The sequence below is a fragment of the Tenrec ecaudatus genome, chromosome 1 (assembly GCF_050624435.1).
Source record: "Tenrec ecaudatus isolate mTenEca1 chromosome 1, mTenEca1.hap1, whole genome shotgun sequence".
Taxonomy (NCBI): Eukaryota; Metazoa; Chordata; class Mammalia; order Afrosoricida; family Tenrecidae; genus Tenrec; species Tenrec ecaudatus.
The window spans coordinates 158,238,374-158,264,889 of NC_134530.1; the positions used below are offsets into that span (position 1 = coordinate 158,238,374).

Here is a 26,516-nt window from a genome sequence, read left to right on the forward strand (position 1 = left end):
TAAGATAGGTATGGGTTTCATCAGTGCTATACTATACCCTGGATATGTCATCCCTTCCGTGTGTCCCTACCCTGAGGGACTAACTGTCTTGAACATGGGTTTTCACTCTCCAGTTTGTCCATTCTCCTGCATGTCAATTTGATCGCTTATTTTTGAACTTCTGATACCTGATCCCATCAATACCTCATGATCACACGGGCTGTGGTGCTTCTTCCATGTGGGCCTTGTCACTTCCCTGCTTGATGTAGGCCAGTGATTTAAATCAATATTAAATTTTTTTTCTTTTAATCTACATCGACAACTGATGTCTCATTCATAGTTAGGTTTCTGGAGTCGGTAATACCTCGGCTCTTGGCTTTGCAGGATGAAAAGATTCACACCAAAGCCTGTTTTGTAATCCAAATGGGTTTTTAAGAAGGCCGGGAAATGTTTCAGGTTTTATAATCTCAAAGGGGTTCACAACTGGGCCCGAACAACCACGTGGAAAAGAGCACACACAGGGAGGCCGGGAGGACAGAATCCCACGAACCCTAGAGGCTGAGGCATGTGGGCCCAGAGACTGTGTGTGGGAGTGGGCCTGAAGCAGGCGTGAGTGCCAGAGCAGGGTAAGGAGACCTACCTGCCTCTGACTAGGAGCGGAGAGTGTCCCAGAGTCTGCTCCCTGCCGTTATTCTAGCCCTCCCCCTGGCTGGAAGAAGGTAGGGTCGATGGCATTGCTTGACTTCATTGGCTGAGTTAAGCCCACCTGGGTGATTTCAGGGGCCTGGGCCTAGTTGGGGCAGCCCAGGTGTACTGCCCACCTGGCTTGGGGTCTGAATTTGAGCATGCCAGTTCAGGGGTCCTCATGGTGTCTAATGATCACCTGATTCCTCTAGGGGCCTTCGCAGGCTTGAGAGGGACAAACACCCCCCTCTCCCCATTGTTCCTGATCTAGCTACCTAACAAATCACCCATAGCGGCTCTAACCATTGTCTAATTCTTCCATCACAGCTAGGAAAACAGCATGCAGTTCAGACAATTGAGTGGACCTGTTGTTGCTTTCTTCATTTAAACTTTAAATTCCAAAGTCTTTTCATCTGCTGGTCTTACGGCGGCAGCTTTCTGTTAGAAGGGCAAGAGAGGAAAGCAGACCCAGATAGCGGGGCTTTAATTGACAGGCTGTATCAGAGTTAGGACGTGCCCGGTTTAGCACAGAATGAGAGTGAAGGAGAGTAAAGGGAGGGGACGGAAGACAGAATGGGAGAGGCAGACGGAGGGAGACAGGGCCACCGACGAACAGCCACACAGGTGAAGTCAGAGCGTGAACAGAGGAAGCCCGCGTTGATAAACGTTGGGGACAGAAATAAATTATGTCTGAAAGGAGCCCGCTCCCCGGCTTCCTGTGGCTCCAGCGGGAGGGTGGAGAAGGGAGTCTCTGGCAAGGTGTCAGGTTACCCTCCCAGGGCCTGCGAAGGGGTTCCAGCTGTGGGCATGGCTGAGCAGCAGTGTAACCCCTGGACCCTTTACTTCCAACAGGATTCACCTGTGACAGAGGAACTTTCCTTGAACCCATCGCCCTCGGGTACTCAAACAGCAATGAATTAGTGCCCTCAAACAAAGGGCGTGACCTGTCCAGCGTCCGCGCGCCTCTCCAGTGAGGCGGCCACGCTCGCTGGGGGACACGAGGCTCTCCGCAGGGGGGCGGCCGGCAGAGGGGCGCGGAGGGGGGTCGCCGCCAAGCCCACGCCCCGCTCTGGCGGCCGGCTCGCCGCCGGGCGACGGTGGAGCCAGCTTCCGGTGACGTCGCAGCAGGCGTGTCTTATGTAGATGAGCAGGCGCAGTGGCTGCTGGACCAGCAAGTTGTGCTTAAACACGTCGTGATGTTCCATCCTGTGGGGATTGAGCGCACAGTGTTTTGGTGGCATTGTGCGTCCCCTGGCCGGAGAGGGTGAAGCAGGTCTCTGGAACGAGGCGATGCGAACGCGCCGTGTGTGTAAAGTGCAGGGCGCGTGAGCGCGCGTGGGGCGAGCGGGCGAACAACTCATACTTACCTGGCAGGGGAGATACCATGATCACGAAGGTGGTTTTCCCAGGGCGAGGCTTATCCATTGCACTCCGGATGTGCTGACCCCTGCGATTTCCCCAAATGTGGGAAACTCGACTGCATAATTTGTGGTAGTGGGGGACTGCGTTCGCGCTCTCCCCTGAAAACGCTGTGTGCAAAAGACAGACCATGTTTCTCTCTAAAAGGCTTGCTTAGTCTTTGCTGCTGTTCCCGCTGAGTAGCAGCGCGTGGTTTGCTCTGGGCGGTTTCCATCCGTTACCGCTTGAGTGAGTAGTTGTCTGTGCAGACAGCTGTCGCTAATGTCACACGCTCCGCCAGCCTGGGGTGCGTCAGTTCCCACCTAAGCTTTAAGCTGGTGTGTATGCGCGTGACGCCGCCTGGGTGACGTGCTCAGTGGCTTTCTTGTTTCCCAGACTCCTTCAGCGCGCGAGGTGACAATCAGTGTGTTCAGGAGTTTATGCCTTCCTTTTTAATGTGACGCCCAGGGGGCTGTGAGCCCTGTTGTTGCCCTAGGCAGTTTACCCACGTTTGTGTCCCCCGGGGACCCCTGTGTTGCCAGCCCAGATTCCAAACCTATTGTAAAAGCTACCTTGTCATACACACGTCTAAGGAAAGGGGCCCAGGCGATGATTACATCCGTAGGGCGTACAACAATACGCTCCAAAATACGGGTTTTCTTGCAGCGTCTTCTGAGTGGGCAAGTGCCTGGGAGTTGTGTGGGGCTGTAGGTTACTGTGTGAGACGCAGTTAGATTTAACTTGTTCCACAATCAATCAGTTTCGTCTTCTGTTTTCCATCTCGGAGCCTGCGGAGCGCTTCCGAAAGCGGAAGTCATGCTATGAAAAAAGTAACACTTAGCAAAGTGTCGGCATTATCGCTACAGCTTTAAACTACATGCCCCTAGATGAAGACATTTTCACTTCTCTTCCTGAAAACTACGCATGTAATTTTTAATAAGTGCGCACTGTATTCCCTCTGCTTTCTGAAAGGTAGGAAGGACTCTTTTTCACTTCTTGCTGTGCTTTCTGTACCCCCAACCCCCTACTAAACCATTTGACTGTCTTAAATTAACACCAATCCCCAGTCCCTCATATTGAGTATGTAGAACTCAGTTGTGTATACGCATGATCAGCCTGGTGGACCTCGCACCATTGTAAGAGGTAGCATATGATCAACAAGCAATGGTCCTGAACATAGAAGTCCAAACGGCGCTGAAGGCATTATTCATAAAAGGCATTGAGAGTATACCACTTCATGTGTTTCACTAAACTGATGACGCAGATTGTACTCTATTCTGTTGGAATGATATTTGGATGACAACTCCCTGGCCAAACAGACTGGAAGAGACCCACATTTGTGCCTATTTCAAATAAAGGTAGTCCCACAGAATGCAGAAATTATTGAACAATATCACAGCCAACTGGAGATCATACAACAAATTTTAGCAATACATTGACATGGAGTTTGCACAATTCAAGTCAGGTTCAGCGAAAAATATGGAACAAGGGATATAATTTCTGCCATCAAATTAAATTTTGGCTCAAAGCAATTGCTGTTACTAGGTGCTATCGAGTCCATTCCCAATCATCGCAACCCTCTGTACAAAAGACCTATAGTCTGCCTGCTCCTGTCCCATCCTCACATATTTGTTAAACCCCATTGATGTAGCCATCGTAACAATCCACCTCGTGGAAGGTCTTACTCTTTTTCATTGCCCCCCAACTTTACTTAGCATGATGTCTTCCTCCAGGGAATTGGTCACTCCTGACATGTCCAAGGTACCTGAGACCGTCTCACCATCCTTGTCCATAGGAAACAATCTGGTTATACTTCTTTCAAGACAGATGTTTGTCCTTCTGGCAGCCCATGGTACATTCAATATTCTTCCCCAGCACCACAGTTCAAATGCATTGAATCTTCTTCAGTCTTCCCTAGTCAGTGTTCAACTTTGAACTTTCACATGAAAAATATTCTAGGGTGGGCCAAGCACACCTTAGTCTTTAAAGTACCATCCTTGCGTTACAACACTTTCAAGAGGTCTTGTGCAGCAGATTTACCCAATGCAATGTGTCCTTTGACCTCTTGACTACTGCTTCCAGGACCTCTTGACCACTGCTACTGGACCCAAGCAAAATGAGTTCCTTGAAATCTTCAATCTTTTCCTCACTCGTCCAGTTGTGAGGATTTTTCTTTTCTTTATATTGAGTTGTAATCCATACTGAAGGCTGCAATTTTTAATTTTCATATGTATATATAACACATGTAATATACATAATACTTTTATTTTCATAAATATATTTTTTGGGGCTCTTACATCTCTTGTCACAATCCATACATTTATCCAGTGTGTTAAGCACATCTGCACATATGCCGCCAACATCATTTTCAAAGCATTCTCTTTCCACTTGAGACCCTCCCTCCCCTGTCCATCCTTCCTCACAGACCCTTGATAAGATATAGATTATTGTTTTCATATCTTACATAGTCCTCCGTCGCCCCTCACCCACTTTTCCACTATTAGTCCCCCTTGGGAGGGGGTTCTAGGTTGATCCTTGTGATTGATTTCCCCCTACTTCCCCCCACTCTCCCCTAATCCTCCTGGTATCTCTACACTCCTTGTTGGCCCTGAGGGGTTTATCTATCCTGGATTCCCTGTGTTTCGGGCTCTTATCTGTAGCAGTGTGTATGCTCTGGTCTAACCCGATTTGTAAGGTAAAATTGAGGTCATGATAATGGGGGTGAAGGCAGCACCAAAGAACTAGAGGGAATTGTGTGTTTCATTGGTGCTATTCTGCACCCTGACTGGCTCATCTCTTCCCTGTGACCCCTCTGTAAGGGGATGTCCAATTGTCTACAGAGGGGCCTTGGGTCTTCACTCCAGGACCCACACACAACCCCATTCACATTGGGTATGATTTTGTTCTGCGTCTTAGATGCCTGATACCTGATCCCATCAACACCTCGTGATCACACAGGCTGATGTGCTTCTTCCATGTGGGCTTTGTTGCTTCTGAGCTAGATGGCTGCTTGTTTATCTTCAAGCCTTTAAGACCCCAGTCACTATCTCTTTCAATAGCCGGCACCATCAGCTTTCTTCGCCACATTTACTTGCGCACCCATTTGTTTTCAGCGATCGTATGAGAAGGTGAGCAGCAACACAGAATGCTGGATTATTAGAACAAAGGGTTCTTGTGTTGAGGGGGTACTTGAGTTGAGGCCCCAATGTCCATCTGCAACCTTAATTCTTAGCATATAGATAGGAGTACATATTTTTATTCTCTCAATATATATATTAAGGTGACCGATTTGGGGGAACATATGGTTTTTGGCTGCCATGTGGCTATTTCACCATAATATTAATTTTATAATGTTAAATTTTAATAATAAATAATTGTTGAGAACTGATTATCGAGAACTGATTATCAAAGTTTGCATTGTTGATCAGTTGTTAGAATTTGACCACCATTGTTTGGACTTAATGAACAATGGTATTTTGGGGCATTGGCAAGGATGAAAGCATTTTGTAACTGTCTCTCAGACGATACACATTGTACTGTGTGCTAGTGCTAGTTAAATAAGTGATGTCAACAAATCAGCTATTCAGATCATTTATGTAAGTTATTTATTTTATAAGTACATAAATTTTCTGGAATTTAGCAGACAGTACTCATATTATTTATATTTTATAGTGGCAGCAAAAAGTTTAACGCTGGCCTTGAAAGTGACACGACTTACATTACGGCAAATTCAGAGAAAAAACTAATACAAGTTAGTATTGTTATTATTTAGAAAGAAATTTAGGATTAAAATTAAAATAATTAAAAACATATAGTTACTTTATAACAATCAAATTAATTTAATTTATAAACTAACAATAAAATATGTTCATGTAATTATGTATCTACTTGCTATGTTTTTAAGCAATATGTATATAATAATTTATAATATAATTTAAAATTTTTTTAGATTTTTAACATAATGAGTAAGAAATGAGCATGCAAATTCAATGATGATCTAAGAAGTGAATTTCCTTTTATTAAAAAAACCAAAAGCACATGGTAAAATGTGAGAAATGTAATGGTGAATTTTCTATTTCGCACAGCAGGAAGAATGATGTTTCAAAGCACTCGGAGACACAGAACATAAAAGATATTTAAATACTGCCGCATCTTCCTCCAAAATACAGGATTTTTTTCAGAAAACAATTCATGGAGATGAAGAAAAATTTTAGCATTAGCAGAAGGACTTACGTCTTTTCATGCTATTAATCACAATCATCCTTCAGATCTATCGACTGTACAGCACAAGTTGTCAAAAAGTTAATCAACAAAAAATTTGCCTGTGCTAGAACAAAGTCCGAGGCAATTGGGTGTAATGTGCTTTCCTCATATGCATTTTCAGAATTAAACAAAAATCTAGAAAAATTAATTTATATCCATATATTCTGATGCATCTAATCATAAGGATATGAAGTTATTTCCAACCATTACTAGATTTCTTGATTCGGAGACTGGAATAAAAATTAGAATTTTAGATTTTGTTTCTGTGCCTGGAGAAACTTCTGAAATAATTTTCAGTTGCATTATTAATATTTTTGAAAAAACAATTTAAAACAAAAAATGATTGCATATTGCGCAGACAACACGAACGCAACTTTTGGAGGAAAAGCAAGAAGAGGTACAAATAATAGTTTTTATAAATTAAACAAAAACCTTAATCAAAACATTATTAGTGTTGGTTGTGCAGCGCACATAACACATAACGCCATTCAAATAGCTGCTGATTTGTTGCCTGTAGATATGGAAGATATTGCTATTAAAATATATTTTTAGTTCTATATATACACTGTGCGCATTGAAATGCTTAAAGAATTTTGTGAAACTGCGGAAGTTGAATATCAGAAAATACTTTGATACAGTAAAACGTGCTGGTTAGCTCTTTGGGCAGCTGTCAAAAGAATTTTGAAAATATACGATCCTTTGAAATCCTACTTTTTATCACAGGTTAAATGTCCTGGAATTTTAGAAGAGTTTTCTGAAAAAGAATCTTCAAACATTTGACTCGAGTTTGTACACAATCAAGCAGCTCTTTTTCAAAATGTTATAAAACTTATTGAAGGTGACAAAATTTTGGTAATAAATTTCAGTTTCAAGAGCGGTTAGAAAATAATTTTCTTCAATTAACTATCCATAATAGTATAAGCCAGCTAGAAGAACAAGTTGCAATAAATTGTGCAGATATCATGAATCACGTTAAAAAGTTCTGTAGTAACTGCATAGATTATTTAGAAGAGTGAACGGTACATTACAATGATATTGAACATTTTCATTGGGCTACATCAAAACAAGAACTTAATTGGAATGATGTGCAAAAATCATTTGATCATATTACTCAAAATTTCCCATATAGTAATATTTCAAAAAATGATCTTTTTTAATGAGGTATCATTATTTTAAAATATATATTGATAAGGAAAAGGTTAAATCTTGGACATCAGCAAAAATCACAATAGAGAACAAATGGTTAGAAATATTTCAGCATTTTGAAACAAACCATGTTCCATACAATAATACACTAAAAACTGTGGAATACGCGCTGTCCTGACCAGGAACTAATGCTGCAACTGAACGTGTTTTTTTCTACGGTAAATAAACTGTGGACATCAGAAAAATCACAATTAAGTGTTGAGACTTTGAAAGCCATTTTATGTGTGAAATATAATTTCACAAATTCTTGTGAAAATTTCATGACCTTTTAAATGAAAGCAATCTACTAAAAAAATTCACTCAAATGAGAAATATAGCAAAGAATAAAATAATACTGTACATAATTTTAATGTCTTATATTTGTAAATTGTACTTACATTGAAATAAAAATATTACAATACTTATAAGGTTTATTTGGACGCCAAAACAGAATCAAAAGCTCAATTAATGAAGTTTTAGAAGCAGGCTTTATTGAGAAGCTTACAGCGGGTTCAGCAACTCGGTATTGAGCTATTGAAGCCACGGGGGTGGGGTGGGGGGAATCCTGGCTGCGTTTTTATGCCCACTGCTGGCAGGCAGAGCTGGGGAGGATCAAAGCTGAGGAGGATCTGCACACACAGGTGCTTCAGAAGGGAGAAGGTGGTTAATGTTACCTATATGTCAAGGACGGGTGGAGTGACTATATCTTCAAAGAACATCCTGGCTTTGGGGATGTTTGGTTCTCAGAACTTGCGACTTTCAGCGAGGGGAGGGGAGGCCAGTGAGGGGTGAGTTCTGAGAGCTAAGGTGGAGGCACCGAACTCAAAATGGAGTCCCTTGTGCCAAGACCAGGTAATACTATTTTTGCGTTCTATGAAAATATTTGTTGCTCCATATAGACCAAAATTTTAATCAAGAACCTACCCCCGAAACCTCCCTACCCCCACCCCCACCCCCTGTCAACGGTGTCCCTCTTTACCAATGTTAAAATCTGGTCACATTAATATATATATGTTTGAATTTTGGCCTTTGTAAATGTCCTTTGCCTCCTGGTTCTTTCCTCTATTTCCTTTTACTTTCCTCTTGCCATCTGCATGTAATAAACTTTCCCTCAATCCTGATGTCGCTCTTTATATAAGCCAGCTTCTGATCACTTGCACAGCATACAGATTGAATAAGTGAGAGCACACCGCCCTGATTCACACCTTCTCTGATTTTAAACTGTGCCGTGTGCCTTTGTTCTGGCTGCACACTGTCTCTTGATCCGTGATCAGGGTCTTCGTGAGTACAGTGCACTGTTCTGAGATTCCCATTCCTCTCGAGGCCATCCAGTCTGTTATTGTCCACAAAGTTGAATGCATTGGCATCGCCGATAAAATACAAGCTACGCCGATAAAATACAAGCTAACAACTTTCTGGTGTTGTCTGCTTTGAGCCAGTATCCATCTGGCATCAGCAGTGGTATCCCTTGTTCCATGTCCTCTTCTGCATCTGCCCTGTGCTCTCGACACCTCCCTGTCCAAGCAGTGCTGCGACCGTTGTTGATCTTCAGCAAGTTTTCCTGCATGTGATATTATAGATATTGCTTTATCATTTGAGATGGATATCTTCCAGTGAGCTGTACAAGCAGAGGTCTTCCGCACTTCCTGGCATAGAAGAGGAAGCGCTCCCAGTGCTTCCTCCGTTTGTTGAAGCCTTTCCTTTGGGATGCTGCCGATTCCTGAAGCCTAAGGCTTGCAGTGGAGCTACAACTTCATCACCCTGCTGTTGCTCATAGACTGCCTTTGAAATAGCAACTCATTGTTACTGTGCATTCTTTCCATCTCCTTTTTCCACCGTTCAATATTTTACCTACGGATTCTTTCAATATGCAACTCTAGGCTTGATTTTTTTCTCGAGTTCTTTCAGTTTCAGATATGCTGAACATGTTCTTCCTTTTTGTTTTTCTAATTCTAGGTCTTTGGCGTTTGATTATATATTTTGCTCCGTCTTGTAGAGCTACCCTTTGAAGTGGTCTGTTTAGCTCCTTGGCTTCATCGTTTCTTCCATTTGCTTTAGCTGCTCTATAATTAGGAGCAAGTTTCAGGGCATTCAGGGAATACTAGAAAACATTTACTTGTGTTGTATTGATTGTGCAAGGGCATTAGGGGCAAAAATCAGTCCTTATGGAAGAGAACTAGCACTTCTTTGGGTGCATGGTCTGCACAACATTCTTGAAAGTGTTGGGCAGCAGGTCTGCCACTGTGAACACTAGGGTGGCCTGACCCCAGTCTCCTGTCTTCAATCTTCTCATCTGCATGCGAATGCCCAAACATCGAACAATCAGTGCGTTTGAAATATGATGCTGGTGAAGAGTATTGAAAATACAGTGGGCTGACAAAAGAACCGACACATCTGTGTCCGAAGAAGTATAGCCAGAATGCGCCTTAGAAAAGAAGATGAGCAGGCGTGGTGATCATGGGTATGTTATCAGGAGAGGAATGAACTTGCTTTCACTCCCGTGTCACCGTGGCTCCTTTAAACTAGCATTAGGAAGGAGAAAGGTGATTTCCCCCAAAAGCCATTTTATTGGCAGCTCATACAGATATCATATCACTCTGTAGTCCAAGCACATCATGCAGTATTGTACAATTGCCACTCCATAATCAGTTTCAAAGCATTTTCTTCGTTCTTGGACTCCTGGATATCAGCTCCCCTTCCCCCCACCTCTCTCCCTGTATTCCTCAGGAACCCTTATTCCACTTGTTGTCTCTAGAGGGTCATGAATGTTGGGTTTAATGTACCAAACAACATATAACAAAAATTCATAAGGGCTACTCACAATGAAGTATACATCAGAGATAAACCCCAATATGAAACACACACACACACACACACACACAATGTGGAAAACCAGATCAGGGCCAATGGATCAGAGGGATGATCAAGTGACAAGGTTTTAATGGTTGAAGTCAGCTTTATCATTTTGATCTCCTATAATCATCTCTCTCCCATACTTTGATAACCAGTTTATTCCTATCCCTCAATTGTGGTAAATGATGGGAGGCTGATTTCCGGTGTAGATCTTGCAGATGTATTTGTGCTCCCTCTGCCATCCATAGCCTTCTGCAACGAGAATCTCACAATTTAAGCTCTGAGACGATTTCCTCCTTTGGCTTTGGATCATATAATTTATAGTCAGTGTTTCACATGTTGGTATGCGTCTCCCATGTGGACTTAGTTAACATCTCACTTAGATAGCTGCTTGGTTGGAAACAAGCCTTTAAGATCCAGGACAATATTCTATCTGATAACCAGACACCATATAATTTCTTTACCATGCTTTGCTGTAGCACCCAAATCTTCTGTGTTCCCTTCCTGAGGATGAGGATTGAGCAGGGCTGTGATGTAGGAACAAATTGTTCTCAAATTGGAGCTGGGATTTAGTGACAGCCCTAAATCCATTCCTGGATCTATGTTTTTTTTATCTGCCTCTGCTCCCCTTAGCGACCTCATTGTTAAGTTATGGTAGAGAGTCTATGGATCATCTCCCGGAGCATAATGATTTTCTGTTAATAGTGGCATTGATTAGCTACTCATACTAATTTTTAGAACATCGTTGAGAAAGGGATATTTGACCAGGGTAAGCTAAGTACCTGTCACAAAACCTGAATTAATCGCTGTGGCAGAATCAATCCCTCTGTGACGGAGGCGATTTACACAAACAACGGAGGTTGGTTGTCATGTAAAATTTATAATAATATTCACTGACAATGTCAACCCCAGGTCTGCCGGGCTGATGTATACCCCAACTCAGCAAGTAGGGCATTGATGTAGGAAGGCAATGTTGGTCTGCCTACTAATCACAGTCCAACTCTCCTGGTATAGCTGTCTTCTGCTTCTTCACACACCGTGCGTTTCTCTTCAGACCTCAGGTTACAGGTGTGTTTGAGGAGAAAGGTGATTTTGAGAGCCAAAGTAAAGCATCCTTACATCCTCTTTGTACAATATTTAAATTATGGGTATACTTTAATTGTGAAGTTTACCTGTACTAACCAGATACCTATTTACTGGGGTGATGTTTTGTGCTGGTATGCAAATGGAATCACGAAACACAGCGACACCTGCATACCTGGGGAAACACCAGTGAGTGCTCCTGGGTGCCTTGATAGAGTCGCACAGGGAGAAGTCCGAATCCATTCCCCCTCCACGACACCAAAAGTGTATCAGTCAATTCAGAGCCACCTGCTAGAACTGGATTGTGTCCCACCTCTGTTCTGACACCGAGTGAACACACAGTACTTCCTCCTCTGACCCTAATCACCTAGAGCCACTTTGACCCTCACAAGTCATGGACAGAGTCCTCGACGCCAATCTGCCCAGGACCTCAGAAGACAGCCCCCCAACTTGTGAGACCCCCATACACGTCTGCCCGGTGGCTCCAGATCCAGAGGTCCCTGAAAGCCCTTCCGGAGGCACGCGGAACCCACTCATCATTCTCAAGAATGACTCAGAGAACTCAAAATTCTGTTCTTATGACGACAGTTTAATAGGCAAAAGGGCACATTGGGCAAGGACTGGGAGGGTTTTCAGTGCGAAAAAGAAACGAAACTGTGAAGTCTGGGTTGAGCATTTGGCATGCGGTGGGCTTGGCTCAGCAGGCAGACACGTAGGCGTCAGAGCCTGTCCTGCAGCCGCAACCGCTGTGCGCGATTCTGAGTGACAGTGGCTGCGTTCAGTCTGGTTTGTCTGAGGGTGTGCATGGTGCGCAACACCGTCGTTAGCTGACATCTCCCCTTTGAACGGGAAACTGGCCAAGTGTGTGATTTACTGAGGCTTGACGTGCTCACGCTCAGTGCTTTTTACCTCGTTTGCTGAGCTGCGAGCGGAGGACAGAAGTCACCGAGAGCGCAGAGCAGGATCCACGGCGGCGCTCGGTCCGGTCTGTGCAGGGGCCTCGGTCAGCCGCGGGCCGGCGACGCTGAACGAGTGCTCTCAGGGCTCGGTGGACGGAGGCAAGGAAGCCCTGGTAGCGCTGGCGATCAGGCGTTGGGCGGCCTCCCGAAAAGATTTACAGCCTCAGAAATCCTGCATTGTGAGTCGGAATCCACTCAGTGGCAGTGGGCTTGAGTTTTAATTCCCCCCATTAAAATCATGCGATCTGATAGATGTAAACAGAAGAGAACACCAGTGGACTGGGATTTGGCTCTGGGATGCAACAGGAGGATCGCCACTGGTTCCATGGTGTAATGGTGAGCACTCTGGACTCTGAATCCAGCGATCCGAGTTCAAATCTCGGTGGGACCTGGGTCTTTGGTAGCTTTTTAAAACCTCACAGAGATTAACCCCTCTGGGTTTACTTACAGGGAGCTTAAGGGTTTAATTAAGATGACATCTCTCAAGTACCTGAAACTGATTCACATGAGAATGGAGACAACACAGTGCTTCAGTCAGTCCTGTCTGTGATCAGAAATCAACAAAATAGGATTTGCAAGAACCAGCAACCAGTCATTGTTGAGCTTCTTTCATATAAATAAAGATGAAGGCTTCTGATGGGGTGGTGCTGGTTGTCATCCAGTCAGTTCTGACCAGCAGACCTTATGCTAAGGGAGATGAAACACAGTGATAATAGTGACGAAAGCAAATTTTAATTGCGTATATGCATAAAGAAAAGAGAGAGTTGGGAAATGGGTTGACATGCCATCGCTACCTGTGTCTGATTCAGAAGAACAATATAAGCATCAACAGCGCTATCATGAAAATATTAGCAAAAATACTTTACTAGTTAATGCAATTCCAATCCAAATGCCTACACAATTCTCCAAAGAAATAGACACATTATTCACCAGCTTTATATGGAAAGGAAAGAAACTCAGGATAAATAAAACACTATTAATTTTTTTTAAAGTAGGAGTCTTAACATTCCCAGACTTAGAAACCGACTGTGAAGCCATGGTAATCAAAGCTGTCTGATACTGGTACAACTGTTGCAGGTTCAAATGAATGACAGCACGATCATGTCTCCATCACTTAAAGGACTCTTGAGAGGGATGATGGCAGCAAATGTACATATGTGTTGACACAGTGGATGTATCTATGGATTGTGAAAAGAATTGTATGTGCCCCCAATAAATGATTTTAAAAGAGTCTTTATTCTTAGGTTATTACTACACTGCTAGAATCTAAAAGTGATTCTTTGGTTGCAGTCCTGAGTCCACATTTCAATCCCTCTTTTAAAGGCGAAAAACTCATTTATCCTGTGTCTAAGACTTAAGTGAGCCGTGACAGTTGCAGAAAGCAAAACTAATGTTACTTTTCTTTAGGGCTAGGGCGCATTACAAGGTATCACATTGATTATAGAATCCCGGTAACTTCAAGAAGAGAAGAGCAAGCATTACAAGGTACATACCTTATCATAAACAAAATAATACCAACATTGACTATAACATACTGGTTACCGTAACAAGATTAACTGCACCATTCAGATTACGATCTCCAAGGGAACAATATTGAATCAGAACAACGGTATATTGAAGAATAGTCAAAAGTGATGCTGGCGTCCAGAACCTGGGAACATGGGAGTACATTCTAAAATACATCACCAGCAGAGACTTTCCCATCAGGGGAGGGAGAATGGGCAGTCACCTAGCAGTCAGCTTTCTGAGACAGGAGGGAGAATGGGCAGGTCACCTAGCAGTCAGCTTTCTGAGACAGGAGGGAGGAACGGGCAGGTTTCTTAGCAGCTTACAAAATTGGAGTTTCTTTGGCTCGTCTGCCTCACAACCACAGATATGAAGATCTATGGATTAGAAGAGAGGTGGGGCCCAGCCCACACAATCAAACAGGTCCCAGGGGCAGGTGTGTAACTGAGAGGTAAAATTAAAGGGACATCAGACAAGATAAGGCATGCAATTGCTCACCTCCTGGACAGCCATGTTCTCAGCAGCCAGGCCCACATGGAGAGAGCATTCCAACCATGGTTTGTGTACATTTTCCGGGTCATGCAAGCCCCCTAATTACATCCTAACAGGAAGGGGTTGTACCATAGGCTTACATGCAAACAGGAGGGGGACGAGCCAGGAGTACACATGTAACCAGATGGGCAGACCCTAGATACAAGATGAGGGCCGAACCTTGGTTCTACTTCAGTTGGCTTGACCTGTCTTTGGGCTCTCCTTCAGGGGAATAAGTCACTAACCTTATCAGCAGGGAGAGGGCCCTCCTTAGGGTGGGGCAGACTCTAGAGTCTGATTGCTCTAGATGCTGATAACCCTCAGGGAGAGAAGCTTGAAGCAGCTAACCTCCAAATGTGTAGACATTGACCTTGTGTTAGCAAGCAGCTTCTTAGGTTTGGCATATCATATGAGGGGACAAGCCTTCCTGTATCCCACAAATAGAGAACCGAGAAATACAACCAAGTACTTATAGAAACCTAACCTTTGATAAAGGACAAAAACCTTAAATGGGGGAAGAAGTAGTCTTCTAAAAAAAATGGTGCTGGAAATATTGAACCTTCCTCTCCAAAACAATGAAACAGGTTCCATACCTCACACTGTACAAAAAGGAATTCCAGATGGATCACATACTATAATATAAACCATCAACAAGCATGTGGGGTCAATGTTAAGACACTAATACAAGGCCTAAACACACTACTGAACATGATGAGCGATATGCAAACTAGAGAAGACAAAATATAGAACTGTCCCTGCCACAAATGTGACATTTATGCACGCCGAAAGACTTCTTCAAAAAGAGTTAACAGAGCCCACAGATTCGGGGTGTGAGGGGGCAATTCAGTAATAAGATACTGGATAAAGGGCGAACCTCTCAAATCTCCAAATAATCCAATTAACTCGGCACAGGATATGAACAGACAATGTATGACATCCAGGAGGACAATGCCCTTTGATAAGTATTTGAGTTCATTAGCGAAAAGAGAAATACAACTTAAAACTGTCAGATTGATTCGACGGTGGGGGGAAAGGAAGAAGGCAAAGATAGAAAACAGGTTTTAAAGGTTTATTTCAGAGTTCCCAGGTGAGATTCACGGGTCCCTGAATTGGGGCCTGTGAAGCCGAATGCCCGGGAGGGAGAGGAAGGGTTTTATAGTACTGGTCTGGGACAGGGGCAGGTTGGGGAATTTTCCATTTTGGTTTGTCTGGTCAGCCAGATGGAAAGTTAGAACTCAGTAACAATGTGGCAATAGTAACAATGTAGCCATGCTATCAAGGCTGGCTGTTCTGCAAGGTGGGAAGTGAGAGCTCAGTAACAATGTAGCAATAGTAACAATGTAACCATGCTATCAAGGCTGGCTGCTGTGTCAGGTGGGAAGTGAGAGCTCAGTAACAATGTAGCAATAGTAACAATGTAGCCATGCTATCAGAGCTGGCTGCTGTGTCAGGTGGGAAGTGAGAGCTTGGTAACAATGTAGCAATAGTAACAATGTAGCCATGCTATCAGAGCTGGCTGCTGTGTCAGGTGGGAAGTGAGAACTCAGTAACAATGTAACCATGCTACGGGAGCTGCCATCCTTCAGTGTCAGGGCTTGAAGGCCGTCATCAGGAGGGGTTGTGCACCACTGAGCACTGTTGTCAGGGTATTGCTTCACTTGCCGGCCCCACCAGTTCCCGTTTCTGCCTCACAAAAACAACACTGAGCTATCTCCTGAAATGAACAGTTTTAGCAAAATTAAATAAAACGGAAAATAATAAGTGATGGAGAGGATGTGGAGGGTTAGGAACACTTTACATTGTTGGTGCGACTGTGCAAGTGTACTACCACTATGGAAATCAGTGTGATACTTCCTTATGCAAATGCAAACACAAGTACCTTATGACTCAGCCATCTCTCTGCTCCCTATATGCCTTAGAGAAATAAAAACTGCAAGATGAATGGATATATTCGCATCTATGTTTATTGAAGCAATTTCCCTAACAGCAAAAGCATGGAAACAACCCTGATTATAGAGGAGTCTATAAACAAGCCCTGGTACATTCACACGTGGACTATTATGCATTAAAAATGACAACTCTCTTGAACACCATGATATGGAGAAAACTAGAGAACATTATGCTTATCATGAGCAGTACGCACCTTTATTAAAAGGAAAAAGAAACATGGCTTATACACCAAAAGACAAGATTTTGATGACCTCCAGAGGGCCAGGGACAGAGTGGGAACAGGGAGAGAAATTGTCGTAAGGTGCCATCAGGTCAGTTCCGACCCATAGCGACCCTACACACAACTAGTTCTAAGTTTCATCCTGTGCCAGCCTCACAATTGTTCTCTGCCCAAGCCCACTGAGGCAGCTACCAAGCATGAAGTCCTTCTCCAGGGACTGGACTCTCCTGGCAGCATGTCCAGAGCGTGTGAGATGAAGTCTTGTCGTCCTGGCCTTGGAGGGCCCTCTGGCCTTACTTGTGAGAGCTGCACTTGTCCTCTCAGCGGCTGTGTCCAGTACCGCCACGCAGATGCGTGGATTTGCCTTCTGTCTTCCTTTTTTGACCTCCAGTTTTCACACACATAAGAGATGACTGGAAGAAAAAAAAAGAGAGATGACTGAAAAGGCCATGACCAGGGCGCACTGTCATCCTCAGAGTAACATCCCAGATGCTGCAATACTCTGAAGAGGTCTTGCGCATCACAGTTACATGGTGCAATTTGTCCTTAGCTCTCTGGACTGCTGCTTGCATGTGTCCTGTCTGCAGAGTCAAGCAAGACAAAATCCGGGGCAACTTCCACCTTTTCTCATTTCTCATGAGGGTACAGCTGTGAGGATTTCGGTCAGGACATGAGTTGTGAACCAAAATGAAAGCTGGGATTGTTGACCTTCATCAGCAATTCCTCTCATTTTCAACAAGCAAAGTTCTGTCATCGGCACATTGCAGGTTATTAATAAGTCTTCCTCCAAGCCCGATGCCACACTCTTCTTCATATAATCCAGTGTCTCTGTTGATTTTCTCGCCAAGTAGTGTGAATTAGTAAGGTGTGTGTCACGGAGAGGGGAGGGATAGGATATTGAGGAGGGAGGCTGGGAGGATAGAAAGGGGGAGGGAGAAGCACATTTATGGAGCATTTAACAGAATATGAGTGTTGATTTCATTTGCTGAGATGGGCTGTGTCATTGTATATTTCTTTAAAAACTAAAAAGAGAAAGAAATTCCTCCAGACTCCTTACTCCTCAGATCTAAACAATGGTCGATGGACTAAAAGAGAAGACGAAGGGGAGCGTGGACGTGGAATGGACTCGGAGTCTTTGATGACAAGCAAGCTAATGTGAAACACAGCTTTTTAAAAAGTAAGAAAAATCAGTCGTGATGCCTAGATTATGTCAACAGATAAGCTGATTGCAAACAATGTTTTCCCCAAAGGTCTTTCATACTAGTTTTTTTGTTTTGTTTGATAAGGCCGGTTAGGAGAGGTTATTTGTTAATCCAATAAGCCAGAAGCCAGAATTAACACAACACCTCACTACCATGTTTCAAATTGCTGACCCTGCAGTGAGCAGCCCAGCCTGCTCTGAACCTGCTTGGGGCCCGTAGCTTCTTTCCCAGCACTCTCTCTTGCCCCACTCTTTCCTTATGACAGCCCCGAAGTCCTCAGCCCCACAAGTGGGTGCACTGCTCCACGAGGCTGCTAGAGTAACAGTCAGAATGGGGGAAGGGAGGTCAAAGCTGATAATTCCCTCCATCCCCATGTCTTGGTTCTGAAGAGGACGACCTTAGGACAAGCTTACTAATTTTTTTGGTGTGTGTCTGCTCCCAAAGGCCTTTCCTGTCTTTTCTGTCAGCAAAACCACTTCTCCCAGCCTTCCCAAATTTACCAGGGAGACGGATCAGGACTACTGGCCCTCCCTGCCTCCTTGGGGCTTCATCCAAACAACTCAGTGATCAGCGTGGGGGTGTGTGTGTAAGGTCCTCCAGATGACATGTCGGCTATGTCCAGGGTGAGAACCATAACAACCTATGGGGAGCCTTGAGGAGAAGGGGACTTCTGGAACCCTTCATTGTGCTCCTGCAGAACCTGTCCACAGATCAAGAGGCAGCTGTGAGAACAGAGCAGGGCACACTCCACGGTGTAAAATCAGGAAAGGTGTGTGTCCTACTTATTCAATCTGTATGCTGACCAAAAATTCAGAACGGCTGGACTAGTAAGGTTAGGGATCTAGAGTCAGGGACAAGGGGTTTGTCCCTCCCATGTCTTCAGAGCCCCCCCTCCTCCCATAGAGGAGATTGGGAGCAAATCAGGTGACTATTAGACACGTTTGAGGATACCCTAACTGAGCATGCTCAAATTCAGGCCCCCAATCCAGGTGGGAGGTACACCTGGGTGGTCCAAAGTAGGCCCAGGCTCAGGACATGACCCAAGTGAGCTCAACACAGCCAATGGGGTCAACCAATACCATCAACCACGCCTCCCTTGCCTTAGATTTGAAATACCCTGACAGCAGGAAGGCTGCCTGCTAGCTCTCCTTTACCCTGCTTCTGGTCAGAGGCAGGTTGAAGAATGGAGGTGCACAGGTTCTGCCCCCTGGCATCCCCCTCAGGGCCTCGAGGGCCTGCTTGGGGCCCACAGCTTATTCCACAGCCCCTCTGGCCTCTGTCCCACATGTGGGTGCTCATGACCTGTTGAGAGCTCCAGTGCGGCTTCCGCAGGCCTTGGCACGCTCCCCTGAAATAGGATGTACCCTTTAGAGACTGTAAAACCTGAAACTTGTCCCGTCTTCATAAAAGCAATTGCCTGTAGGAGGAGAGATGTACAATAAATCGTCCAAAATGAAACCCAGAGGGTTAATGAGCTAAGGAAGGAACAGAGCACAGCCTCATGATCTCTGAGGAAACACCACATGGCGCAGTATCCATGCGATGGAGGCCCAGACACAGACCAGAGGGGCAGAAAGAAGCCTTTGACTACATTGGCAAAGATAACGAGAGATCCTGGGGGCGCGTGTGTATGTGTGTGCGCGTGCCCCTGGCACGTCTTTGTGGTCTCTGTGGAGACAGCTTTATTGACCTGTGCAATCTAAGGAGCTGCTGGGTACCAAGGAGATCCTGCAAGGGGAGATCCAGGAAAACCAATTAAAATAGAAGACTTTAAAGGGAGAAGGGCGTGGCCCTGGGCAGAGCTCGGTTGAAGAGTAAAAGCTAAGAAGTCTCCACTTCGTGCACGTGGTCATTGTTAGTGTCTGCCAGTTGGTTCTGAACTCAACAGCGGCCCTGTGTGCACAACAGCGAACGCTGCTCTGGCCGGCACCATCCTCACCGTCGATGCCATGTCTGAGCCCATGGTTGCAGCCCCTGGTTGCCTGCCTCTCTCGGAGGGCCTTCCTCTTTTCCCCGACCACGTGCTTCCCCTGGCAGGAGCCCTTCTCCTGGGATGAGCCCACAGTCAGCGAGTGGAAGTCAGCAGGGAAAGGTTGCCGAGTGCAGTGTATCTCAGCCAGCCCTGAAGGCAGCCTGTTGTGCGTTGCTGGTGAGGACGCTGGGGTCTTCAAGGCTTGAGCCTTGGTTCCCTTGACCTCAGGACTGTTAGGCATTAAACCACGGTCCAGGCAGGCCTCTCACTTGTTGATGCTTCAGATCACAAGCTGCCGAATGAGTTCATGAGGTTGATTTGTCGATGGAAAGAAGGCAAAGATAGATAACAGCTTTAAAGGTTTATTTCAGAGTCCTGGGAGGGAGGGGAGAGCAGAGGAAGGCACGGGAGCATCCTGACCCCCCGGGCATGGTCCATGGGTCCCTGAGTTGTGGCCTGTAAAGTCTCACTGCCCTGCGGGGAGAGGAAGGGGTTTATAGTACTGGTCTGGGGCAGGGGAGTTTGGGGGATTTTCCATTGTGGTTTTGTGTTCTGTCATGTTGACAGTTAGAACTCAGTAACAAGGGAACAGTGGTATCAAAGCTGCCACCCATCTGCATCGTCAGGATGGCCATCATCAGGAGGTGGTACGCACCACTGAGCATGGTCCTCAGGGGATCGCTCCACTTGCCTGCCTCACCAGGTCCCCTTTCTGCCCAACAAGTTCAATCTGGGAGGATCAGGGTATACTAGCCCATCAGTTAGCTCATTAAAACAAAATAAAGATTTGATGTTTACTTCAATATTGGTCCCAATAAGTCTTTTAAAAAAATCATTTTATTGGGGTTTGTACCATTCTTATCACAATCCATACATACATACATTGTGTGAAGCACATATGTACTTTTGTTGTCATCATCATTCTCAAAACATTTGCCTTCTTCTTGAGCCCTTAATATCTGCTGCTTATTTTCTGCTTCCGTCCCCGCTCCCCACTACTTCATGAACCCTCCATAATTCATAAATTATTATTATTTTGTCATATGTTACACTGTCTGAGGTCTCCTCTCCCCCCTCTTTGCTATCCATCCCCTAGGGAGGAGGCTATATGTAGATTCTTGTAATCAGTTCCCCCTTTCTTCCCCACATTCCCTCCACCCTCCAGGTATGGCCACTCTTACCACTGGTCCTGAAGGAGTCATCTGTCCTGGATTCCCTGTGTTTCCAGTTCCTATCTGTACCAATGTACATCCTCTGGTCTAGCCAGATTTGTGAGGTAGAATTGGGATCATGAGAGTGGGGAGGAGGAAGCATTTAGGAACTAGAAGAAAGGTATATGTTTCATTGTTGCTACCCTGCACCCTGACTGGCTCATCTCCTCCCCACAACCCTTCAGTAAGGAGGTGTCCGGTTGGCTACCGATGGGCTTTGAGTCTCCACTCTGCACTCACCCACATTTACAATGATATGATTTTGTGTTCCTTGATGCTTGATAGCTGATCCCTTCGACAGCTTGTGGTCACACAGGCTGGTGTGTTTCTTCCATGTGGGATTTGTTGCTTCTGAACTAGATGGCCACTTGTTTACCTTCGAGCCTTTAAGACCCCAAATGCTATATCTTTTGATAGCCAGGCACCATCAGCTTTCTTCACTACATTTGTTTATGCATACGTTTGTCTTCATTGATCCTATCTGGAAGCTGGGCAACCACTGATATGATTTTTAGTTCTTTGATGTCTGATAACTTGTTCCTTCTATACCTCGTGGTCAGACAGGCTGGTGTGCTTCTTCCATGTGGGCTTTGGTGCTTCTGAGCTAGATGGATGCTTGTTAATCTTCAAGCTTTTAAGACCCCAAATGCTATATCTTTTGATAGCCGGGCACTGTCAGCTTCCTTCACCATGTTTGCTTATGCACCCATTTTTCTTCAGCAATCGTGTCGGGAAGGTGTGCATCCTGGAACGCCAATTCAATAGAACAACATGTTCTTGCATTGAGTAAATGCTTGAGTGGAGGCCCAATGTCCATCTGCTGCCTTAATATTAAACCTATAAATATATGCACATAGATCTGTTTCCCCACACTCTTATATAAATATATTTACATATGTACATTCCAGTCTTTAGACCCCTATAAGTACCCTTTATCAGCTAGTTCTTTCCACTATTTACTTTTGCTTTTCTCATGTCCCACTATCATGTTCAGGCTTCATTTTGGTTTCAGTAATTTCTCTTGGTTGCCTTGCCCTTGCTGAATCCCTGCCAGGCTTCTCACAGTCTCCTTGCCACTGGCTTTGGATTCCTTGTTGTTCGCCTCTCCCTGGGTTGGTCACCACCACCTCCTTACCCACTGCACCCCCTCTCCCGTGTACCCCGGAACCATTGGTACCGTTGCAATAAGACATTTTTTATGGTTCTGAAAACTGTTTTAATTGTAGGATGCACCATAAACATTTTTTTAAAACTTCATGCAATGGCTGAAAACCCCCTACTGAAACACAGAGCACTGTAGTTGGGTCAAAGGTTATCAGTACCTAGAAGGATGCGGAAAGCCAAGTGTCCGCATGAGGTTAAAGCACAGAGCCTGGCTGCCATCTGCAGGGAAATGCAAGAAAGGAGCGAGCAGGGTTGATCGCGTTCGCACCAGTCACATCACTGAGTGACGCTCCAGGGCACTACACACAGCGATTGTCTTCAAAGGCTCTCTTCTCTATTGGGCCTTACCGCCACCCCGAGGTTCCCTTGGCTCTCTGGGGTGGAAGGGATCCTGCAAGCTTCTTTGCATACACATAAAGCCCCCCAATTTCTGTTCGGATTTTTTCACCTCATCTTCCACCTTTGCCCTCTCGTCCAACTCTCTGCTATCATCTCCTCACTGCTCACATGCTTATCAGGAAGGGCTTCCTTACTCTCCTTGAACAGTGCTCGGCCAGTCCTTTATTGGTTTGGCCGTTTGCTTTTCTGGGACATCATCCTGAGCTTCGCGCTTGGCTGCAGCCCTGGTTTCACCTGCTGGCTTTTCTTTGGGCTTCCTCTCACCCTCAGCCTTTCCCTTATCCTTGGCATTTCCTCATCTGCCTGCCCCTCATATCCTAACTTTCCCTTGTCTCCAGCGAGCCAGTGGCTTCTGGCTTTTCCTCAGTCGGTGGCAGTACTTCGTTTCCCATCTTTTCTGGGTTGTCAAGCTTTCCTTCATGTTCAGTGTTGAGTTGAGTTTTCCATGTTGAGATTCTCCTGTTCCTGTCCTGCCAGGCTTCTGGACAGGCTTCTCCTCTTTATCTAGCCTCTGAGTGCTTGGGGTAACCGACACACAGACCTGGGGGAGCTGGAGCGACAGTAAGAGCCCAGGGGCCTGAACAGAAGGCTCTGGATGACCGGACTGCTGGAAGGACCGTCAGGCGCGGTGAGCAGGTGTGCACGTCGGCCCGCCGATAAGATTTTGAAAAACTTGCAGTGAGCAGACTTTTCACACAACCTAGACTATCTAAAGAGTGGTAGATAGGACCACTTGAAAGTTATATATAAATAAATATAAAGTTTAATAGAAATACAGTGGGCTTTTAAAATACTCTACATAACGAAGAACTTATGTTCCATTTAATATATATTTTTATCAAAGCAGAACATGCCCCAATCGATTCTAAAACAAAGTAGCCCCTGATCCCTTCCACACGCTGGGTTCCCCAGAGGTAACGGCTGTCACCCCATCTGGCGATGCGTTTCTTTATCTCTGCACTAGAGGCGCTGTCACATCAGGGCAGCGACAGGCAGTTTTCCGCGGCAGCCCGCAGGCTGGCCGGCCGGGCACCGGCGCCTCGGGGCGGGGTCCGCAGGAGGGAGGGCGTCTGCGGCCGGTCCGCGGCTCCCGCTCCCGCGGCCAAGCGCTCCTGCTCGGCGCGCGCAGGGCGAGAGGCAGGGACGAGAGCGGACGCCACAGCTGCCTGGACCGATGGTTCCCACAGGTGGAGGGAAAGAGCTGGGGGCGGGGGCACTGGGAATGTATGACACGTGGATAAAGTGCTAACACAACTGTGAAAGCAAACAAACAAAAGCAGATGCCAGGCACGCAGCCCGGCGCTTTGTGGGGAGCCGGGTTCTCTGCGGGTCGGGAGGGGAGGAGCGGGGTGGGAGCTACGCAACCTGGCTGTGAACCCGCAGTCCTCCACCTTCTACTCGCTTTCTCCCCCTTTCTGACCTCTTCTCCTGTGCATTCCTCTCTCTCCAACTTTCCACGTGGTTCTGGGACCGCGATTTCTGAGAAAACCAGAGAAACGGGTGCAAAATGCCGCAAAGGAAGTGGCGCTGGAGTAACTCTCTGTAGGAGGTTTTTAAAATGTCTTAATAGCTTAGGTCTCACCGAGACTTGAACTCGGATCGCTTGATTCAGAGCCAGAGTGCTCACCACTGCACCATGGCACCAGTGGTGATCCACCTGCTCCATGTTAGGTACAAATCGCACTCCATTAGCATTGATTCGCTTCTGTCTAGTACATATGTATCGTGCTAAAAAAAAATCAGTCAAGGAGCTGATGTCAAGGGCAAATGTTTTGAGAATGACGAGGGCAATGAATGCACAAATGTGTTTTACACAATTGATGTATGTATGGATTGTGATAAGAGTTGTATGAGCACCTAATAAAACAATAAAAAAAATCAATCAAACCCACTGCCATTGAGTGGATTCTGACTTACATTGTAGGATTTCTGAGGCTGTAATTCTTTACGGGAGGCCGCCCAACGCCTGATCCCCAGCGCCACCAGGGCTTCCTTGAGTCCGTCCACCGAGCCGTGTTGGATCCTCGTTCAGCGTCGCCGGCCCGGGGCTGACTGAGGCCCCTGCACCGACGGGACCCGGAGGTATCCTGCTCTGCCCTCATGCCCGTCTCTGCTCCGTGACTTCTGTCCGCCCTCGCAGCCCCTGCACGGACAGGACCCGAGCGCCACCGTGGATCCTGCTCTGCGCTCTCGGTGACTTCTGTCCTCCGCTCGCAGCTCAGGAAATGAGGTAAAAAGCACGCGGGCGTGAGCACGTCAAGCCTCTGTAAATCACCCACTTTGCCTCTTTGGCCAGTTTCAAAGGTGAGATGTCTGCGAACAATGGAGTTATTCCCATATTCTGTGCCGTCACCTCCTTCCCATGGCTGGGAATGCAACTGACCGATGGGCAGGGCAGGGCTTCGGTCGTCCTGGGTTTCTTGCCCAAACAGCTTCCATCTCACTTCAAAGTCACCGCAGCCAACCACGTGTAAAGACCGGGTGTCACCAGACTCTTGGGAAATGGAATGAGAAGGGCCATGCGAAGCCCCTCACAGCCAGGTGCACCAGCAGTGGGAGGGGAGAAGGCTTTCATTTCCCTCCTTTGACCTTTCTTTTCCTGGAAGGTGTTTCTTACAATGTGTATATATTTGTTGGATTTATAACAAGAAGCAATCAGCAACACTGTGTATACACTCAAACAAACCAGACTAATGGAATCTGCCATGACTCAAATCAACCAATTGCTGTTGAAGTCCCAGGACAGGGCTCTGACACAGCTGCAGACAAGGAAGCAAGCGAGCATTGCATTGGGTGAATCTTCACAAGACCTCCTTACCTGCTGCTTGAATGAGCATTGCCTTTGGATCCAAGCAAGAATGCCTTTGGACAATGAATAAAAGATACGTTAACTTTTCAGGTATTTCCTGCTTTGAGCTAAGATTCATCTGATGTCAGCAATAAGGTCCCTTGCTCCATGTCCTTTTTCGAACCTGGCTTGGATTTCTGACAGCTCTTTGTCAATGTACTCCTGTACCCGGTGTTGAACCATCTTCAGCAAACTTGTACTGAAGTGTGATACTGTTTGATAAGGTGTACATTCTATGGGGTCCTTTTTCTTTGGAATGGGCACAATATGGATCTCTTCCAGTCAGTTGGCCAGGTCTTCCAAATTTGTTGGCATTGATGAGTGTGTGTCCCAGCTTCATCAGTTTGCTAAAGCATTCCAATTGGCATTCTCTCACTGGCGGGAGCCTGTGTTTTCGCTCATGTCTTCAGTGCAACTTGGACCTTTTCCTTCAGTGGAGGGAATAATACAAAGGTGTACTTATTATTGATACATGCTTATATTTCAGGAAGGATGGGCAGAAGACAGTGAAAAATGTTTTCATTTAGGGAATGTGACAAGCTATAGAAATATTGCTGATACTTTGCTAAGATTTTTATTGGAGACTCTTAAACCTCATAATAATCCATAGATCAATTGTATCAGGCATATTTAAACATATATTGCTATCATTCTTTTATAAACATTTGCATTCTATTTAAGCCCTTGGTGTCAGCTTGTCTTTCTACCCTCCTCCCCCTCTCAACCTTGTGACCCCTTGATAAATTATAAATTATTATTATTTTCATATTTACACCTAATGCTGTCTCCCTTCCCCCAGTGGTTTGCTCTCCCCTTGCCCTACCTTCCTGCTACCTCCTTGGTATAGCTACTCCAGGTTAGGTTTCTGAAGTGGGTATTATTTCAATTCTTGGCTATGCACGAGAGAAAGCATTCACACCGAAACAATCCAAGTGGCTTTTCAATGAAGGACTGGAGAAGTTTCAGGTTCTACAGTCCAAAAGGATACACGCTATTTCAGGGAAGTGCTCCAAGAAGCAGGAAGCAGCACTGGGCTTCACCCTGAACAGGAGTAACCTCTTGGGGCAGCGCACTCACAGGTGTGGGACTGGGGAGAGCAAGGCAGGAGG

The 26,516-nt window shown here is 45.6% G+C and overlaps 2 non-coding genes across 2 annotated transcripts; both read left to right on the top strand.

The window, feature by feature from the left end:
• Nucleotides 1-2,022: 2,022 nt before the first annotated feature.
• On the top strand, nucleotides 2,023-2,186 carry LOC142438056 (U1 spliceosomal RNA). The gene has a single exon (XR_012782522.1). It is a non-coding gene; the product is annotated as a U1 spliceosomal RNA (small nuclear RNA).
• Nucleotides 2,187-12,723: 10,537 nt separating this feature from the next.
• Nucleotides 12,724-12,795, top strand: TRNAQ-CUG (transfer RNA glutamine (anticodon CUG)). Its single transcript has one exon. It is a non-coding gene; the product is annotated as a tRNA-Gln (tRNA).
• Nucleotides 12,796-26,516: the final 13,721 nt, after the last annotated feature.